Genomic DNA, 12,159 nt, shown 5'->3' on the forward strand with positions numbered 1-12,159 from the left:
TGAAAATGCGCGTTTTGAGTGCAAATTTCCATGCCCAATATGTTAGCAACATGACATTGTTGTGTCTACGCAGGAAACAGGAAGAAGCATGTTAGGCAGGGTTCATACTTTGTATGCATTTTGCGAATGCGCAAAAATGCGTTCACCGTGCATCCAGTGAAATTCAATGAAGAATCGCAATTTTCTAAAATACCTGTTTTTGCATGCATGGAAAAACCTCACTTCTCGCTGAAAAAAATTTCACATCACATGCACATTTTATTAGCCATTCTAAAAAACAACATGTGAAAATTTGCAGACTTGTATATTTGAATGCAAAAAAAAAAAAAAAAAAGCATGCGAAAAATTTCTTAGTTTTCTGCAATGATAATTGATGAAACCATTGACTTTCATTACATGCAAAACTAATGCGCAACAATGCGTGGTGCAAAAATGCAGCAATCGGTCCATTTTTTTCCCCACATTGAAATGGTTAACAAAAAAATTAATTCAGTGAAAACTACTCCTTTGAAATTGCATTGGTGTTAGTACTAATGCGAATTTTCACAATGCAAATTCACACTCAGTGGAAAAGGGCCTTGAAGCAGGTGGCAGCATTTTCAGCAGTACTGCTGTGTCGTTTGCCACTGTTGTGAATAAAGTTTTATTTATTTGGATGTACAGTAGTCACCTAATGGGAGGGGCATGATGCTGCACTAATAGTAACACACTGAGGTTAAAAGAATGTTTTTATATCACTTGTAGTTTTCTGTTTGAATTTATGGAAAATGTAACACAGGTTTGAGCAGTAATATGAAAGTGAACAGCAGAACGCCTGTATTGTTTTTTTTTTTTTTTTTTAGTAATTTGACTGCTTGCAGAATATCATGTCTTCTTTAACCACTTGTGTACCAGTAGTCTCTGGCCCCTTAACTGCTTGCTGATCGCTGCACGACAATTGCCGTGGACCGCTCAACGCCAATTGGCGTGAAGTCCTGGGGTGGGGTTTTGCAGGAGATCGCGTGCGCCAATCTCCGCTCCGTCATCAGTCTCCCAGCCATCTATTTACATGGTACATCGCTGTAATCTACGGCAGCGATCTACTGGGGGCAGCCGTATCACACGGCTGTCCCCCTGGGAGGCACAAGAGCGATCAGCTGGCAGGGCGAGGGAGGGAGGGTTTCTTGTAAAATAAAAAAAATATAGTGAAAGTATTAAAAAAAACGAATACATAAACAAACAGGGAGGCAGGGATCAGAGCCTACCAACAGAAAGCTCTGTTGGCGGGCAGGAAAGGGGGTGTGGGGGATCACTTGTGGGCTGAGTTTGACCCTGCAGCGAGGCCTTAAAGCTACAGTTGCCTATATTGTAAAAAATAGCCTGGTCACTTGGGGGGTATAAGCCTACGGTCCTCAAGTGGTTAAGGACCAGAGACTGCCTGGTGCAAAAAACGGGGCCCACCAACATTATGACGCACGAACCCATCGCTCTGGCTGTTGCAACACTCACCTGCCGCTGAAGCCAACTCGGTCTGCCATCGCTATGACAGCAGAGTTCTGTGAGCTGGTCAATGTGCTTGACTCACATTGATCACAGGGTCAGAGGCAATGAAAAATTGGCTGTTGACGTGCTCACGGATCATCGGTGTGGGTTTTAATTACGGTAGTAATGTAAGTATTACTTGAAAACTATAATGGCTATTTTTTTTCCATTTTGTTCTTTTTTTCCTGTTAAAATGCACTTAGAATAAAATAATTTTTAGCAAAAAGGAGTGCTGACAGGTGAAAATTGCTCTGGTTTTTTTAAGGGGGAAAAACCCTTGGAGGTAAAGTGGTTAAAGAGAATCTGAAACTTTAAAAGAATAAAAAACAGATACCTCAGAAGGGGAAAGCCTCTGGATCCTAATGAGTCTTTCCCTGTCCTCCTCCATAGAGGGGATCCGGCGCTGGCACCCCAGAAAAAAAGAAATATAATAACTTTGGTCTGCCTGCACAGGTACGCTAGCCGCTTTCCACTCGGCCTGCGGCGTAAATAGCCAAGTCCGATTATGTCAACTCTGCTGCCCAGGCGGCTCACACCTACACAGTAGAGCAGACCCAGTCGGGCTCAGCTGTTTCTGCCCGTGCCCAAGTGGAAAGCCCGTAATGTACCTGCATGCAGCCTTGACAAACGGACTTTCGGGGTGCCAGGGCTAGATTGCCTCTGCTGAGGACAGGGGAAGCCCCTTTAGCATCCAAACGCTTCCTCCTCCAAAGGTTAGTACCCCCTAGGGGCCCTTTTTTTTTTTTCCTTTAGGATAACTTTAATAAAACAGAGACAAACCATGATATTGAAAATTCACATTTTACAATTGCCTCTTCACTAGACTTTTGTATATACACACGGTTGAGTGCCCAGCTTGAATTGCTGCCGGTAGTCCAGCTTTATCTAAAACGGATCAAAAATCCGTTATCGTTTCCCTTTACAACCCAGAGTCCAAAACGTTGTTTTCCTCCCCTTTTAGCGCTGGAAGTCTGAAATTTCAACTTTAGAAGTCATAAAAATTCATAGAACGCACCAACGATTCGCAGAAGTTCCAAAACTATCACACTTTGTTTCCGCGTTTGGATAAACACTGTTTTTATTTCGGAAAAAATGACATAAGCATCGGCTTGTGATGAATAGTATAACACGCGGCTGCGATGAAATGAAATGTGTTATCAGCAGGGGGTAACATCACTCACGCAAGGCCCGAAAAATCCGCAAAACAGCATTGTTCTCTGCCATTGTTTACCCCCAGACGTATTGTATAATCTTGTTACTTACAAATGAGGCCATCATTGGTAAGAGCTTTTTTTTTTGGAGCCTTTTTTGTTTTTGTTTTTAAAAAGTAACGAGTAGAACTTTCTGCTCTCCCAGTAGACCTGTATGTAATGATTTATGTCCGGCGAGAGGCTCTCGGGAGGTAACTCGTGTTATCGGAAGCTGGATAAGTCTCTGGTTCGTGAACTGCTTCCTGACAGTTGAAAATACACGATAAGTCTTTCCTTCCTTTTCATCACTGAAGTTTAGTGTTTTTGGTTTTTGTTATTGGAACCGGCGCTCGTGGATCTGAGATAATTGTCACACCGTATGATATTCCTGTGCTCGGTTCTGCTATTTTCTTTGTGCTTTTAAAATATCAAACATTTAATGCGGAACTAAATTTTGTAACAATTTTTTTTTAAGTTCAACCTCTTAGAGTTTTTAGGCTTTGTCCTGAGAGCTGATGCGTATGTTTAATAAAGGGTTTGCGTTGAACAGGGCGCAGGAAATAGCCGATAGTATAATATCATTAAAATTACTGATTATCCACTGCTTAATTCATATAGTAAAATATTGGTAATAATTAATATGACCTAACCTAACCTGCTTGTCCCGATATAGCTCGCCGTCACCGGCGCGCACCCGATCGAGCAAGTCGGCCCTACATCTTGCAGCATGTCTGACTGATTAATGCAACCAATTTCGACCCAAAATTAGCCGCATTGTTGGTTGGGCATGCACTTTTTTCATCTGATTCCGATTATAAGAATAGAAAAGGATGGTCAATCGGCCGCCAAGTCGCCTGATCTATAGCCACTTTAAGAACCACGTGGTGGTGCTGAACGCTAAGACCTCTTCGCCCCTGGTGGTGCCTAACCCAAAGACTCTCCCCCTGGTGGTGCCTAAATGTAGTCCCCCCCGATGCTTCCTAACCTTAACCTCCCCTGTTGGCGCCTAATCCTAAGACCACCCCGCTATCCGCTGGCACCCTGTCCAAAAGGACATCTGCTGATGCTTAACTCAATATGCTGGCATCCTGTTTATATAGAAATAAAAAGAAATAAAATAGCCTGCTATGCAAACTGCGGCTACAAATAGTGGCCACTTTAGTGCCCATTATTTAAGGTCACAGTGTACATAGCGGGTGGCCCGTTTAAACATGATGCGTCTAGAACCAACTGTTCCAGAGCTGATGAGTATTTTTATTAGGCTCTGTTCACACTACAATGCAGATTGTATATGCAGATGTCAACGGATCCTATATACCCTAGCAGGTCTCATAAGAAGATGCCTATATGCGGTAATATAATGCTGGGGAACATTTCTCTATATTCACAAATGATAATCTGAAGCTCAAAAACAAGATGGGGAAAAACGAGGCCTATACTATGCAGCATAACTTTATTATCCTGACAAACAAAAGTAAATTCAGTACCCTTATTTTTCGACGTATAAGACGGTGCATCTAGGTTTAGAGCACATGTGTCGATCTCCAGGCCTGGAGGGCCAGATCCATGCCAGTGTTTAGGATGGACTGAGAAAGAGAGGAATGTGTTCTACCTGATGGCCCACGCCTTTCCTGATTCAGACCCATCAATTAATTTGAGCTGTATCAAAAATGTGTGAGGATCTCGGCCCTCGTAGGACCGGTTTGACATACCTGGTTTAGAGGGTAAAGATCAGGGGAAAAATATATGTACTAAACCTCCAGTCCATGGTCCAGGAGCATCTTGTACATGTTCTGCCTTGATTATTGTGTCCTCTTGTGCCCCCCATGTGTCCTCCTGAGTCCCCTTCTGTCTCGCGTGTTTCTCCTTCTGTCCTCCTCTGCCCCGTTTATCCTCTGCTCCCTCCCCCCTCCCGTTTGTCTTCTGCCCCGTGTATAAGTGTGAGAAGCGGCAGCTTGCTTCACCTAATAAACAGCTCCAGTGGTGATCACAGACCTTTCCTCTCCTTCACTGTTCCCCTAGTGCCGGCTTCTGCTGATCGTGTCATCAGCAGAAGCCAGCACTAGAGGCGCAGTGAAGGAGAGGAGAGGTCTGTGATCACTGCTGGAGTTTTTGATTAGGTGAGCCAAGCTGCTACAGGGGGGGAGCAGAAAAACAAATGAGGGAATATGCAGGGAGTCCCCAACATTGTGGTGGGTCAGTAGTTCGTATCGGTGGGCGAGAAAAAATGCGTCTTGCATGTCAAAAATACGGTATGTTTGAGAATTCCTTTAATGTTGCTTTAGGTCTGTGATTTCTCCCAGTACATTCTCACAAGGCGGGATCGTTGCTCGCCGCTGGCGAATCGATTGAGAACGCGCTTTGGTATTCGCTCCGGACGAGATTAAAGAATCCAATATCCTCCATTAGGAGAATGAAAAGAAGACTGCCTATATAATAATGCATAGAGGCTGCTAAGTTCTATTAGTTTGCTCTTCCATTTATTATATTTTTTTCTTCCGTTTTATCCTACTTTTGTGCATATAGTGTATTTTCCAACCGCTTATTGATTATATTTTGTTTACTGTGCTTCCACGGTGTCTACCTTTCCTTTCAATTGTTTCTCGAGTGGTCAGAGATAACCGGAATACTGAAATGTTCCATTTCTTCTTGCCGTAAATGCAGGATTTCCTAGACTATTGACTTATAGATGTATGTACAGTAATGCACATGTCTGTTGGTTGTATCGGATCCTCTAATCTGCTTTACCTGTGTTTTAATGCTCCCCTCTGGACTTCTGAAGAAAGTAAGTACAGCCATATTACTGTGTTTGCACTGCATGGGTTTTGTGCACTATGCTTGTACATGCTAGAGTGGGACTGCAATGCACTGTCACAATAACTTGTTCTTGTATAAGACTATGGGGGGGGGGGTAGGGGATTGGGCTACTAATACATAAAAGCCACCGAGGGATTTCATGGTGCACGTTTCACTTTGGCTTTGAGTTTATGATCTGATCACACACAGTATTGGCGTTAAACAATAGCAGAGCGTTATATTGTTTAATGATTAAAATGTTTTTACGGCTTTGTGAAGCTGAACTTCAGTAGCAAACAGTTAAAGTGCACAAGCGTATGTAAAATGTGCCATGCTTCAAGCACCCAGTTGCTCCTTTAATTGCCTGATGAAGGAGGATTGCCCCTGCGAAACACGTTGCTTTGTGGAATAGTTGAATTAAGTTTTTTTTTTATTGAACTGAAACCGACATGATCGGTTCTTCTGTTGGGGAGGTGTATATACTCGCGTATAAGCCTAATTTTTCAGCACAAAAAATGTGCTGAAAAGTTACCCCCTCGGCTTATATGCGAGTCAGTGGAGCAGAATGGATGGTGGAGCAGGCATTGTTACTGGCAGAGGAGCGTAAGGATCTTGCACTAGTGATTCTGCTCTTGCCAGCTGGCTCCCTGCTGTGTCTGTGCCCCCCATCCCCTGAACATGGTGTGCAGAGTGCGCTGCACAAGACTACCTGTGTCCCCTGGCTTGTGGAGCGCAGCGTGCAAGCAACGTGTCAGCGGTGCAATGATCGGGTATTCTTCCTGTGTGGCATTCACTGTCTCATATCTATGACCCCATATAGAGGCATCTGGAGACAAAACTATGATACTTGTGGCAAATCTGGCTATGGGGAGGGGTGCTGACTTGTACTGGGGGAACATCTGGCTACTGTGGAGTGGGCTATACTGGGGAGGGGGCTTATATGCAAGTCAATCACTTTTTCCAGGTTTCTAAGGAAAAGTGGGTACCTCGGCTTATACGCGGGTCAGCATATGCGAGTATATACGGGTAAGTCCACCGCTACCTCCCTTTTTAGACTTTTTAGAAAAATTTGTTTTTATCCTTTGTGGTACAAATTTACAGCACTACATACTTGCACATGCACAGTATGGACACGCTTGTTCATGGCTACTCGCGCTCAGGACAAAACTTATTCACCTCACTGTCGTGAGTATGTATAGAGGGAGCCAGCACTGAAACGGGGCCGCATACAAAAATACAGGAAGCCTCTGGCCTATTCAGAGGGTTCCTACTAACAAGGTAAGTGTCTGTCTTTTTTCGGACTTCAGGATTACATTAAAGCTTTCTCTCCTTGGCTTTAAAGTGAAAATAAACCGATGAGATAAATAATTGTATCCTCCTACTTCTAGAAATTACTTTTAGATATCCCACAGGTTTATGTTATGTTTAAAAATTGTGTTTTGTCTCAGCTCAATGAAACACTTTGGCTATCATTCATAAAGGTGCAGTCGGTAGTGCGGGAAAACACCACTCTTCTCCGCAACCGGTACTTAAGACTTTAGGGTGGTCATTTATAAAAAAAGTTGCCTGTTGCGATACAAGTGCGGAGGTTTTCTGGAGGAAGCCTGTCGGTAGCGTGGCGGAAGACATGCGGAAACATAAAAGCTGCCCGATTCACTCCGTGCGCTCCTCTGTCTGATGCTGCTTGGGAGGTCCGTTCCATTCATTCACAAGTAATCCGCCCGCCTATCGCTACTGTCGAGCAAGCGGTATTTTCCTTCCGCATACCGCTTGCTCTAATCTTTATGAATGGACGTGTTTGTTACTTTTTCTAGATTAATCTAGAAAAACTCCGCACAAGGCGGAAATGTATCGCTCTGCACGGGAATGTCAGCTTTTCATGCGGAAAGAGCCTTTATGAATGCTGACTTTGCTGAGTGTTCGGTAAAGTCAACGGTATTAAGCATTTCCGCATGCGGAAATGCTTTATGAATGATAGCCTCTGTCCCTTATCTTTGAGTGCTAAAATATATCAACTATTGACCTTTTTATCTATCCCCTACTCATCATATGCTGAATGGGTATCTAGCAGTGGTAGCCACCTACTCATAGGTGCCTACAGCAGTGTGCAGGGCAGCAGCAATGGTGAGATAAACAGAGGCCGGATGATGACCGTGATGGGCACTGTGAACTGGTGCTCAGGATGGCAGATCTCAGGGCCTCCCAGGCTGGCATCAAGTATGACACACTTGGGGCTCCAACTGCAGCCAAGAAATGTAGAAATCCCTGACACTGAACATCAACAGGGAGAAGTCCTATGCGCGGCCTGACCTATGCCGGCATGAGCTGTAGCCCTTCATCCACTATGCCAACGCTGTCCAACATCAGTCCCCAAGGGCCATATCCATGCCAGTGGTTAGGATGGACTGAGGAGTGAAGTCCCATCTAATAATTTGAGCTGTGCCAAAAAATCTGAGAGGATCTCGGCCCTCAAGGAAAAGAGTTGGATGGACAGTCCTGCTCTGTATTCACAGCCCCTCTGTCAGGAAACTTTCCAAAGCTGCTGCCTTGCTCATCTATTACCACCTGCCACCTTGCCCCTGCTATCACTGCTGTTGCCCTGCCATTGCTTGCAGGGCTGTTCAGTCATTTGGAGTAGAGGAGTCGGAGCAATTTTTGGGTACCTGGATGATTTTTGTACCCACTCCATAGCGTTGTCCGAGTCAAAACAATTTTGGGTACCTGGAGTCGGAGTCGGTGGTTTGATAAACTGAGGAGTCAGATGATTTTTGTACCGACTCCACAGCCCTGATTTCCTGCACACTGGCATGGGCATTTATGAGCAGATGGCTACCACCACTGGGTAACCAATCGGCACCAAACCGCAAGCTTCCAGCTCCTGCCCTCCAGGCTGTCCAGATAAATGGAGGTCTTTTCCAGGTCTTGCAAGCAGTGTACAGCCAGAAGCTGGACCAACTTTCATGGTTTACAGTATAATATGGAAGTAGTAGTACCACACATAGGGCTTGATTCACAAAAGGGTGCTAAGTGTTAGCACGCCTGTGAAAAGCCCCTTAGCACGTGTAAAGGCGCGGTACGCACGAAACGTCGCACTGGTGCGCGTGTTAAGTGTACTTAGCACGTGAACGGTGCGACATTTTGCACGCAGGGCTCGGCGCTTAAACTATGCACACGATCTGTAACAGCTTTAGACATGCAAACTACTTAGCACCCTAGTTTGCACGTCCAAAGCTGTTAACTAAGTATGAGGCCATAATGCTTACAAGAAGCAGAAGAGAGATTTCCCCGACTTTGAGGGCTTACAATCTACAGAGCAAACATTTCAGCAAAAAAATTGCTAAAGCATTTTTATTTAAAGGGATACTTAAGGGGTTAAAAAAAACCCTCAGTTTTGCCTTTCGCCAGCCACTGAAACTGTGCGGCCCAGGAGCGCCCTGTGATGGTGCAGTAGAGATTGCGCCTGCGCAGGATGCGAAACTGGCTTTTTTAACCACTTAAGTATCCCCTTAGTGAGACTTTTCCATCAAATTCGACAGTAAGCTGTTTATTGAAAACTGGCTGTGACATTCTCAGGACTTTATCTCCAGTCACCATAGTGAGACAGTTCGATTGCTACTTGCTGTGTGGGAATACAAAGCTCCCACAAACAGTTCTCCTCATTGCGCATGGCCCCGTCCAATTCGCTGGTGCCAAGCCTTGGCAAATGTCACTACACAGAAGCAATGAAATGTCAACATATGGGTCGCAAAGTCCCATCAAACTGGCAAAAGTCAGCGGATAGATAATATCCTGGCTCGGGGGTCACAGGATGTATTCCTGCCACTGTTTATCACGGCAGAAATATGGGAAGGGAGCCCTTAGTGCAGCAGCGGATGGAAGGTTTGCTATTGAGAAGCACATGGGCAGCCTGAATGGTGTTATATTGCCTGCTGAAAGTTTCACTGAGACTCACTCTGGAAACCAATGCTCCAATTATCGGAGGGGGGGGGATGTGTACTTTTTGTGCCCCTAGGCCAACTTTCTTGCAGCTCCACTTCCATGTGCAGCACCCCTCCTATTCCCCTTGCAGACCCTCTTCCATGTCTAACATTCAAGTAACAGCAGCCCCCTTTAAATATACACAAATCCCTTGGGCTACAGCTCCCTATTGCTATCTGTTGCTCCTTATTTGCAACCTCTGTATTCCCTTTGCAGCAATCCCTCTTCCATGTCCAACCACCCCTCAGCCAGCTGCCGCCCAAGGCCCGGGGTTTTATGGCCTTGGCAGAAATCCGGCCCGGGCCAGCTCACACTTTTACACGCAATTGCAGTTCGATTTTGTTTTCAGTTGTTGATGGTTAGGATAAGCTATAGAAAGGTGGTGATTATGGTTAGGCATAGGTAGAGGGAGGATTCTATGTGAGAATAGGTTAAGATGTAGTAAAATATCAGTATCATTTTCTGATATTTTACTGTCGTGATCAGTACCAGCCCGCCCATGAGGCGGGGTGAGGCAGGATCCTCCGACAGCGGAAGTAGGGAAGCGGCGCCTACCTGGGGCTGGGGGGGGGGGCAACGAGTTGGAGGGGGTAGCAGCCAAGAAGGGGGGCAGAGGGCACAGCGGTTGACACCCCCCCCTCTTCCTTACCTGGGGCTCCCTCGTCTGTGCTCCCCCTCCAGCTATTTGCGCAATATGTAATTATTCTGACAGCGAGGAAAGCAATGACTCACGTACATCCTCGATCCAGCGCTGCGTTCCACTGCTCACGTCACTTCCTGCAATGCTGCCCACTCTGCTGAACAGTACTTCCTGGCTGCTACCCCCTCCAGGCTACCTATATTGGCGGCAATTATACTACGGATTGGGGGGGGGGGGGCGAATCCTCACTAGTTTGCCTCATGCAGAAAAAATGCTAGAACCGGCCCTGGTCGTAATTTGCACTTCACAGTAGTAGAATTTCTGTGGATGTACTGATAATCTACTAGCAGATATGTTGGGCGCGTAGAGGCTACCAGTTTTCCTGCGTCATCCATGGAACTCACTTTCATCTCGCCATATGTACCAACCTACATATTCTGCAGACTTTAATACAGGCTATTTTGTGTGTATTTTCAATGGCCTGTGAGAAGGAGCCTGATTTGCTGAAATTGGCAGATAAGTAAGATTACAGTGAACTAGGCTGGTGCTGATTTATCTGTGGGTAGCAGCAGGACCCCCAGCCGAGCAACCTAAGGGGGAATCAGCAATCCACCGCGGCAAACGTATTAGGACAACATCGTCGTGTCCCTTGAGATAAGTCTGCATGGTACGTGTCTGGCAGTGCTCTCCTGTCACCAGCGCTGACATTACCGCACATGCCACTTCCTGTCATCCCAGTGGGCATGTTTATCTGTTGTCTGGATTGGCCCGTCTTTAAAGTCTGTGGCCAAGCTGAAACATGATTATTTAGCAAGGAGACACCAGCAGCGACGGTACCACGTGAAGTCATGTAAACTGCGGCCACTAATCTGTATTAATATTTCATGGGACGATTGCGATAGGGCTGAGTTACACTGTGCTACATTTGGCAGTGCAACCATAGCCTAAATGTGGAGCCGGCTCATGTGCCAATTCCCAGCGAGGTGCTGTGGTGGAAAAGCTCCATCTGACTCTGTTTTTATCCATCATCAAATCCCTTCTGTACACTATCAGTTGAAGGCACCATAAGATGCCTCATGGCAACAGGACATGTTACCAGGCAACACACTACTGCGTAAAAATTCCAATAGGAATATACCTGCAAGGTGTAATGTGAGTGTCAGGCTTGTCTGGTCAATGACTGACCTATAGCCCAGCCCATAACACCTGCACAAACTCCTACCTAGCATAAAACTACAATAACCCTGCAGGTAGATGTAGCATACAGACTGACTGATAATATTAACCAAAAAAAGCAGTATGAGTAATACAAATCACAGTATTCACAAGTATATAGTCACCTGAGGCCTGAAGGCTAAGGCAGTCCAGATGATAGCCAGGTGACAGCAGGCTAGGGAGGATAGGTAGGCAGTTCAAACACTTTACAGGTAGCGTGGTCAGTTCAAGCCGATGTTGGTCCAGGCTGAGTTCATGGGAGTCCTTTAACAAGCGGGGGTCGATCCAGGCGGCAATCAGGACGATCCAGGTACAAGCAAAGTCGGCAACAGGTAATCCAATCAGAAGATGTGGTCAGGAACAAGAAGTGGTCGGCAACAGGGATCAATCTAGAGTAAAGCTTGGTCAGGATACAGGCAAAGTCGGCAACAAGATCAATCAGGTGTGAGCGCAATCTCAACAACAAGCCACAGCATAAGCTATCACGGGCGATGACAGAGGGCGCTCGCCTTATACAAGGACTAACCAATCGAAACCAAACAGAACTAAAATCAACCAATAGAAGCTCAGCGTGTCAGCTGACATGCAGGCAGACATGTGGCTACTGTTTACATCGGCGGAGCGCGGACTAAGAACGCGTCCTCCACCTGCCAGCCTGCACAGCGCGTGAGTCAGCGGCAAGGCCGGCAGCATTATGTGAGTCAGCGGCAGGGCCGGCGGCGACAAGTACATTTCTTACAGTGAGAAGTTTTATCTGCACTCTTTCAACTGCCAACAAGACAGAGTACACGGGTGTTTCTGAGGTGCATTTCAGATGCT

The 12,159-nt window shown here is 45.8% G+C and overlaps 1 protein-coding gene across 5 annotated transcripts in view; it reads left to right on the plus strand.

The window, feature by feature from the left end:
• The window catches only part of CTPS2 (CTP synthase 2), a 300,027-nt gene that overhangs the window by 261,502 nt on the left and 26,366 nt on the right, over positions 1 to 12,159 (plus strand). The gene's annotated exons all lie outside the window — the stretch shown is intronic.

The sequence above is a fragment of the Hyperolius riggenbachi genome, chromosome 2, assembly GCF_040937935.1.
Source record: "Hyperolius riggenbachi isolate aHypRig1 chromosome 2, aHypRig1.pri, whole genome shotgun sequence".
Taxonomy (NCBI): Eukaryota; Metazoa; Chordata; class Amphibia; order Anura; family Hyperoliidae; genus Hyperolius; species Hyperolius riggenbachi.